An 8463-nucleotide genomic window follows, 5' to 3' on the forward strand; every position below is an offset into this window, starting at 1 on the left:
TCCCTGGTGGCGCAGTGGTTGAAAGTCCGCCTGCCGATGCAGGGGACACGGGCTCGTGCCCCGGTCTGGGAAGATCCCACATGCCGCGGAGCGGCTGGGTCCGTGAGCCATGGCCGCTGAGCCTGCGCATCCGGAGCCTGTGCTCCGCAATGGGAGAGGCCAGTGAAAGGCCCGCGTACTGCAAAAAAAAATAAAAAATAAAAAAATAAAATAAAATAAAGGCAAAATAAATTCTCACATTTAAAAAAAAAAAAAGAGTTAAACGTCTTCTAAGTCCAACCTAGAACATGAAATGACCGATGCTTCCTGCCACTGGCACAGGATTTACGATTTACTACTTTCATGGAGTCTCACAGAAAGATCACAGTTATGACATTTGGTAAATATCAGCAATCCATATCAGGAATATATTTTTCATAAATATAAATACAAGTTTGGCTCCTATCAGTTATTTTCAGATTATGCTACCATGGAAGCTGGACCAAAATATGTCTTACCCCTTCAATGTGATTGCAGAAATGCCCATCACCTGGTAAGCAAAATGTGGCATAGCCATCCAATGGGATGAACATTAGTTAGCAATAAAAAGGAACCACTAGTGACACATGCCACAACCTGAATGCACCTTGGAAACATTATTCTAGGTGAAAGAAGTCAGATGTTAAACACTGTATATTGTATGATCTCATTGTATGAAGTGTCCAGAAAAGTCAAATCTAAAGAAACAGAAAGTAGATGAGTGCTTGCCTGGGGCTGGGGGTGAGAATGGTGAGTGACTGAAAACAGGCCCTTGAGATTTGGGAAGGATGGGGATGATGAAAATATTCTAAAATTGGATTGTGATAATGGTTGTACAATTCCATAAATTTACTAAAAATCACTGAATTGGACACCTGGATGTATTTTATGGTATGTAAATTATACCTCCAATAGAGCTGTTTTTAAAAATAGCAAAATGAAAAAAAAAAAAAGCAAGAATGCCTTACATAAAGTCACTCTTTTCCTCTGAGGTTAAAAATAATTATAGTCATGTTTTTCTAATTTACAGGAAAAAAATAAGTTGATGAATAGGATTCTCTCGATTTGAATTTTTCACCCCCTAAATGATTGCATCTGCTACTACAAGTTTAGTTTTCATTGAATTTGCATGAAATTGATATTTAGCTATTTCAGGTTTAAGATCTCAATATTTCATAATATTAAACCCAGAACACAGGATCCCTAAATTCTTTCCCAACCTAAGCAGAAGAGAAAACTGACTTGAATAACATATAAGTTCCTTTACAATTTTTTAATCTATTTCAATCAGTGTAAAAGAGTCTGTGATTTGAAACTAATCTAGTTTCTAGTTTCGGTCACTGTCAAAAAGTGATGGATGGTGATTGCTGTGATTCCTAATCTATGGCCTCGGGGTGTCCCGGAGGAGTCCAAAGTTGTGTAAATTCCATGAGGACAGGAATGTGTCTTATTTACACAAAGCTGTATCCCCCTGGGTCTCCTAGAAAGAACGTAGTGCCCTACACAATAAATATTCGTTCAGTGAATATATGACTAGGCCCGAAAATCCACAGGCGCACCAAATATTTTCTAAAACCGAGTGTACACACACACACACACACACACACACACACACATACACATACGCGCGCGCACACACACACACATACACACACATACACACACACACATTACACACACACACACACACACACATACCGTGCTTTTGGTTTCCAAATTCAGTGGGTGGCTGTTTTCACACTTAGTGAAATGTAAATTTACTTAAACATGCTATTAAATTGATAGCAACGTGTTGCCATTTTGAAATGCTTTTCTGTCGATAAATGGCCTTTTAATTTTGGTGTAAATGCCTCGCAGAGTCAAAGCCACTACTTTAAATGACATTCGTTTCAGAAACCTTCCGTTGTTCCCTTTTACAGCCATTATTCTAAACAAATAAATGTACACCTCACTTTTCAGTTTTGGCCAAATCTAGCTTAGATCTTCCGGCTTTGTCCAGATTTGGGGATTACAACTCAAGCCCACTGTCCAGCACATTATAAATCAATACGCTAACAAATAACATGCCTGTCATTAATTCTCAGAATCAGAAAGGTGAATAATACAACTGAAATAGTGTCTGTCTTTATTTCAAAAATCTCTTTTTAGTTAGTGCAGGTTTAGTTACTACATTTATTTAGCAAATCACAAAGGTAAAAACCTTGGGAAGTTTGCCTAGGTCACAGGAAGTGTAAGCCATTTTCATTCTTTCTGTAAGTGGTTGAGAAGCCTCTGCTTAGGTGCACATTCCTCTGTGTCAGGGCCCTTCACTCTCAAATTATCAGTGTAGGGCGAGAGCGAGGGGGGAGAGCCCAGCAGGAAGAAACAACAGCACCGATTGTGTGTGCTAGGGTACCTGAAACTCCAGCTCAGATCATATTTCTGAAAAGCCAGACTTCTGCAGAACTGAATATTTAATAGCATTAGGTTAAAAAGACATTATCTTTTCCCAATTGCAAATGAGAAGTAATTCCCTTTTGGACACTTCATCTAGTCTATATATACCAAGAAGTAAAAAAGGTTTTGATTCTTAAATCAAACAACTATAGTGAAAATGGTAAACAGACACAGCTTCAGCTACATTTGGAGCTAACGGCTTCTTCTGCTCATATATATATATATATATATATACACACACACACACACACATATATATGTATATATATGTGTGTATATATATATGTATATATAAATTTATTTTCCCTTTCGAAGAAGGTTGAAAAGTTACAGCCATGTCATCATCCAGTTTTGCACTGTCCTGTACTGTTCTTTCCGTAAGATGACACTGCCCCTTTGCAAAATTGCCTGGGGCTGAGTAACTTTCAGCTCTAAAATCCCATGACAGTAGAAAACTGTCAGCCAATAGGCTGTTCTCTTTTCGCTACACCTACAGCTACAGAAGCCAGCACGAATGAATGAAGGGTAAGACAACCACCTTCACTCGTTCATTTGTTTATGCTCTTAAAAATTTCGGGCACAGTAAGCCGTCAAAGTTGCCACGCAGGGGTTCACAGGTGACAGCAAGTTCTCCAGAGGGCTTTCTCCACCGCCTGTGAATCGCGGGGACCCCTGACCAAGGGACTGCGTAACACCAATCTAAATAAATAATCAGGTGTGCACAGGGCTATGGAGGGGGTAAGCTTTCAAGGGGAAGGCAACTCTGTTCCTGGAGGAGCACAAACTTCTCGCCCAGGGAATCCGAGCCCAGAAAAGAGGTTTACAGGGAGAATATGCTCCTTACCAAGGATCCGTTTTCAGGAAAATGCCCTTGGTACACTGGGCGGCGCTGGGGGGGGGGGGGGGCGGGCAGCTCCAAGGGCACCTGGACACCCACTCACCTGGGGGGCGGGAGGGTTGACCTGCCCGCAGATCGCAGGGGCTCGCCTACCTTGGAGGGCGCTCAGCGAGCGCAGGGTCCAGGCGCTGCTCTTCCGCTCTGCTTGGACCTCGGGCCGGGTCGGCCAGGCCGGGCTTGGTGGCTCCGCCCCGCAGGGCGCGCCCAGGGCAGAGTCCGGCGCCCCAGCGGCTCCGGGGAGGAGCCTGGGCCCCCGCGGCGCCCGGACGCGCACGCCCGGCCCCGGGCTGCCTTCTCTGCATCCCAACACCCGAGTTCCCAGCACTGCACACCCCTCAGTAACTGAGTTATGTAAAGGGGAATAGTTGCTGCTGCTTTTTCAAAAAGGTTCTGTTTGCACTCCAGGTTCATAAATTTTTGCTTTTGTTGTTGATAATAAGCCTTTTTATTTTGGAGTAATTTTAGATTTCCAAAAACTTGCAGAGATAGTACAGAGTTGCTTAAACCCGCTCTGCCGGTGTCCCCTAATATTCACATCTTACATCACCATGGTACAGTTGTCAAAAATAAGAAATGAACACTGATCCGTTACTATTGCCTAAACTAGACTTCGCGTAGATTTCACTAGTTTTCCTCTAAGATCTTTCTGTTCCAGGATCACGTTCAGGACCCAACGCTCCATTTAGTGTTATGTCTCTTTAATCTCCTCTTGTCTGTGACAGTTTCTTGGTCTTCCCTTGTTTTTCTTAACTTTGAGTGTTTTGAAAAATTCTGCTAAGCTATTTTGTGGATATCTATCATTTGGTTTTTTCTGATGTTTTCCTCATGATTAGGCTGTGGTTATGGGTTTGGGGGAGGAAGACCACACAGGTAAAATGTCCTTCTCGTTATCACATCCTCTCAGGGGCTACACGATAGCAACAGGACTTGTTACTGGTGATGTTGACCTAAATCGCTTAAAGTAGTGTCTGCCCAGCAGTTGCTATTTCTCTTTCCATACTTTTTTCTTTGGATGAGTGTCACCAAATTCAGCCCACACTCCAGAGAGGAGGGTTGGGGAAATGCAACTCCACCTCCTGGAGCGGGGAGTATCTACTTTATTGTTTGGAATTATTCTGTAAGGTAGATGTGTTCCTTCCCTCTTAAATATTTATCTATTCAATCATTTATTTATAGCAGTGTGGACTCATACGTATTTAGTTTATAATTTGAGCTATAATTCAATACTACATTATTTATTTTGTTGCTCAAATTTTTACAGCTTTGGCTGGAACTCTTTCAGGTTGGCTCCTGTATCCCTTTGAAAGTTCATAAACTTTTAGACCTGAGGAGACAAGAAAACTCACTAATGATTTGCTCTACCCCCTCCCATGTAACAGATTTGGAGAACTGCAGCCCAAATCCCCCCCAATCCGAGGGTTTTTCAGTGTCTTCCTGGGAGCCCTACAATTACTGATTCCCACTTCAGTAATAGGAAGTAAAAAAAAAATTTTTTTTTCCCCAACAGATAAACTTGTGCATCGGGACCCAATTAGGGAAGTGAAAGTTGATAGTTCTTAGGTAAGTTTTGGTTAACTAATCCTTGTGGTTCTATTAAATAGATATATGTGTATGTAGAGATAAATCATGTTCCAAAGATAGTCATGGATGTTTATTACTACTTTAAACATCAAAGAAATCCAGCTGTTGAGGGTCCTTTGTTATGTTGCTTTGGCTGACTCATGTTTGCATTTGCAAGTTGGTCCCATAAACATCACATTTCCTCCTTCTGAGCTTGCGTCTGGCTCAGCATTTGAGGCTGTCCTGCTTTTGGAGAGCCTCTCACCTCTCTTCCTGTCCTTAACTCTCCTTGGAGAACAAAATCTACTCCATTGGTCCAAGTTTTGCCTGCTAAACACAGGATGGATGGCCCAGTGCCTGGCATCACAGAGCTAAGTGATTTTCTGTCTTTCATGTATTTTTGACAAAGTTACTAGAAACAATAATTGTTAAGGGAAAATATTTCGTATTGAAGGCCCACTATATCCCAGAAGAAATTGACAAAATTGGAGGAGAAGGTGAGATTTTTGTGCACTTTTCTGGGAGGAGACTTCAACTGAAAGTACCAATTCTAATCAGTATGAAACAGTGACTGTATTTCATAGTTCTGTAAATGTACTATTCCCTGGGTAATTTTAATAAATCTTGTGTGGAGGGCAACGGGGAGCCACTCATTAACAAGAATGTGGAATTAGAAAATATTGGCAACCTACATAATGCAGCTCAGGAGGATCTATAAACCACCCATAAATATAAAATGCCAGTGGTGTGTCTTAGAGGTTGGAAATTGGGAAAGAAGGGATAGACGTTTACGGATTTCTTTTATGGCTATAGCAGTTGGTTGCTATTTTGATGACAGAATATGTACAAATCATTTTAAATAGCCAAATATTCTGAAGCTTCTTTTCTTCACACCTTACCTGAGATTATTTGTTTTTCTTTTTTGGGGGGAGGGGGAGGGGTGTCAACTGGCTTCACTTTAAATTTATTATCATTAACTTCAAATGGGCCTTAATGCTGCCCAGTGATCATATGATACAGCCCCAGACCTGTTTCTCTCCTATTCCCCTACATGACTGTTTCAAGTTTCCTCCTCTCCTTCCAGATTTCCAGCAACAACTCCTCTCCAGCAAGCTCAGCTGATGACCTTGTTCTCTGCGTACCTGTTAAGATCAATGAATCTGAAGATAAACTTTATCTGCTCTAACCCATTTGGAGTTCATTCCTCCAACTCCAAAATTCTAAGTTTCTTTCCAGATTTGTTTTTCTCCATCACACTAGTTACCATCTGCACATTAGTTAACGAGAGAGAGAGAGAGAGAGAGAGAGAGAGAGAGAAATTTGTCTTTTTCACTTTCGTACCTCCATTGCCTGAAGCTGCTCCAGACACATGGTAGTTGCACAGTAACTGTGGAATGAATGAGGGCAATGAGGGTACTTTACTGACGATGATCGAAGAATCCTTGGGGCTTGATGAGGGTGCCGTGGACAGGGGGAGAAAGCTGAGCAGAAGACAGCATGGCCTCCACACCCACTCCAAGCAGAGCAGCTTCAAACCTACCTGCTTTATAAGATTATCCATATGTTTATAAAAGTATTAGTATTATGTATTTTTTTGGAATAGCTTGGGTTGGTCCGATGGAGATTGTGTAGGGACTAAAGCATCCCCAAACCACCATCAGCACCCTCTCTGAATAAATCCTCTGACAATGCCCCTGTGAAGGGGGACCACTAAAGAGGAGGGATTTAGGGGCAGAAGAAAGTGCCTCGTGCAGTCTCCCCTCCTGGAGCACAGTGCATGTTGTTGCCCAGGTGGGAAGAAGGGTCTGACTGCAAATCAGGTGCCCACATTCAGAGCCTGTGCCTTGTGACACAGCCACTGGGGTTTATATTTGAAATAACTGTTGTTTATTTCTGTTTGGAAGTTATTTGCTAAAAGGAAGAATTACATATATATATAGTATACATTATATACATATAATGTATATAGTATATCCATTATATGTATATAGTATATAATATAATGTATATAGTGTATACAATATATACATATTGTATATATTGTATATAGTATATACAATATATACAATGTATATAGTATATATACATATATACTATATATACATATTAGTATATATACGTATATATACATATATATGTGTATATATGTATATATAGTATATATACATATATGTATATATACATATATATAATGTATATAGTATATACAATATATACAATGTATACATTGTATGTATTATATACATATCATGTATATAGTATATACATGATATGTATATACTATATATTATATATGCACATATATGTGCACATATATATATGTATATATGTATGTGTATATACATTATATGTAAGATATATTCTATGTAAGATATATTTTTTAGTGCACATCTTTACCATGTCATTCCAGCCCCCCAGTACACATACATACACACATACACACCACCATTCATTAAAAGACTTCATTGCCTCCTTAGGCCCCCCTGTTTAAAGCCTAAGCCCCTCCCCAGGGCAGAGAAGTCCTCTCCACACTCTCACCCCATCCCTCCTGCTTCATCTCTTGCCATGTTGCTTGCTAGCAAGGTGGGATGGCTTGTAGTGATCCAAACTCACTCTCATTTCTCACCTTGTTCCTTTTTGCTCATGTTTCTTCCACACACATCCTGATCCCACACACTATAATGCCCTTTCCCCTCCTCTTTGCCCTGAAAATTCCTTCTCCATTTATTTGCTGCATACAGGGAAACCTTCCCTGAACTTTCCAGCTTACATGGGGCATCCCACTTAGGTCTTCCCATAAAATGCTTGATATGCTGCATTTGTTATTGTATCAGTTTCTTTGGCTGCTGTAACAAATTACCACACACTTGATTGCTTAAAAAATACATATTGGGGTTCCCTGGTGGCGCAGTGGTTGAGAGTCGGCCTGCCGATGCAGGGGATACGGGTTCATGCCCCGGTCCGGAAGGATCCCACATGCCGCGGAGCAGCTGGGCCCGTGAGCCATGGCCGCTGAGCCTGCGCGTCCGGAGCCTGTGCTCCGCAGGGGGAGAGGCCACAGCAGTGAGAGGCCCGCATACAGAAAAAAAAAAGAAAATTTATTATCTTCTAGTTCTGTAAATTAGAAGTCTGACATGGTCCTCACTGGGCTAAAATCAATGTATCAACAGGGCTGTGTTCCTTTCCGGAAGTTCTTGGGGACAATCTGTTCCTTGGACTTTTCCATCCTTTTCTAAAGGCTGCCTGCATTTCTTGGCTTGTGGCCCCTTTCTCCATCTTCAAAACCAGCCCCATCTCTTTCTCTCAGTCTGAATCTCCCTCTTTCACCTACATTCGGCCCAATGGGGTATTTTAGGATAATCTCCCCGTTTTAAGATCCTTAACTTAATCACACCTACAAAGTAAGATAACATGTTTACAAGTCCCTGAGATTAGGATGTGGACAGTTTTTTGAGGTCATGATTCTACTAACCACAGCTGTGCTCCTAAATCACTTTATAATTCAAACATCAATTAGATTTTGTTATTAAATATTTCATTTTTTAAAGGCA

At 41.1% G+C, this 8463-nt stretch overlaps 1 protein-coding gene across 5 annotated transcripts in view; it reads right to left on the reverse strand.

Moving 5' to 3' along the window:
• Positions 1–3559, reverse strand: part of CCDC68 (coiled-coil domain containing 68) — a 56711-nt gene extending 53152 nt beyond the window's left edge. For 2 of the 5 annotated variants that reach the window (XM_060310959.2, XM_060310956.2), the window contains exon 1: positions 3446–3559. The gene's annotated coding sequence lies outside the window, so the exon portion shown is untranslated. Of the gene's footprint in view, positions 1–3395 lie in introns of all 5 variants that reach the window. The other 3 variants (XM_030867981.3, XM_060310958.2, XM_060310957.2) reach the window with 3 other exon arrangements.
• Positions 3560–8463: the final 4904 nt, after the last annotated feature.

The sequence above is a fragment of the Globicephala melas genome, chromosome 13, assembly GCF_963455315.2.
Source record: "Globicephala melas chromosome 13, mGloMel1.2, whole genome shotgun sequence".
Lineage (NCBI taxonomy): Eukaryota > Metazoa > Chordata > Mammalia > Artiodactyla > Delphinidae > Globicephala > Globicephala melas.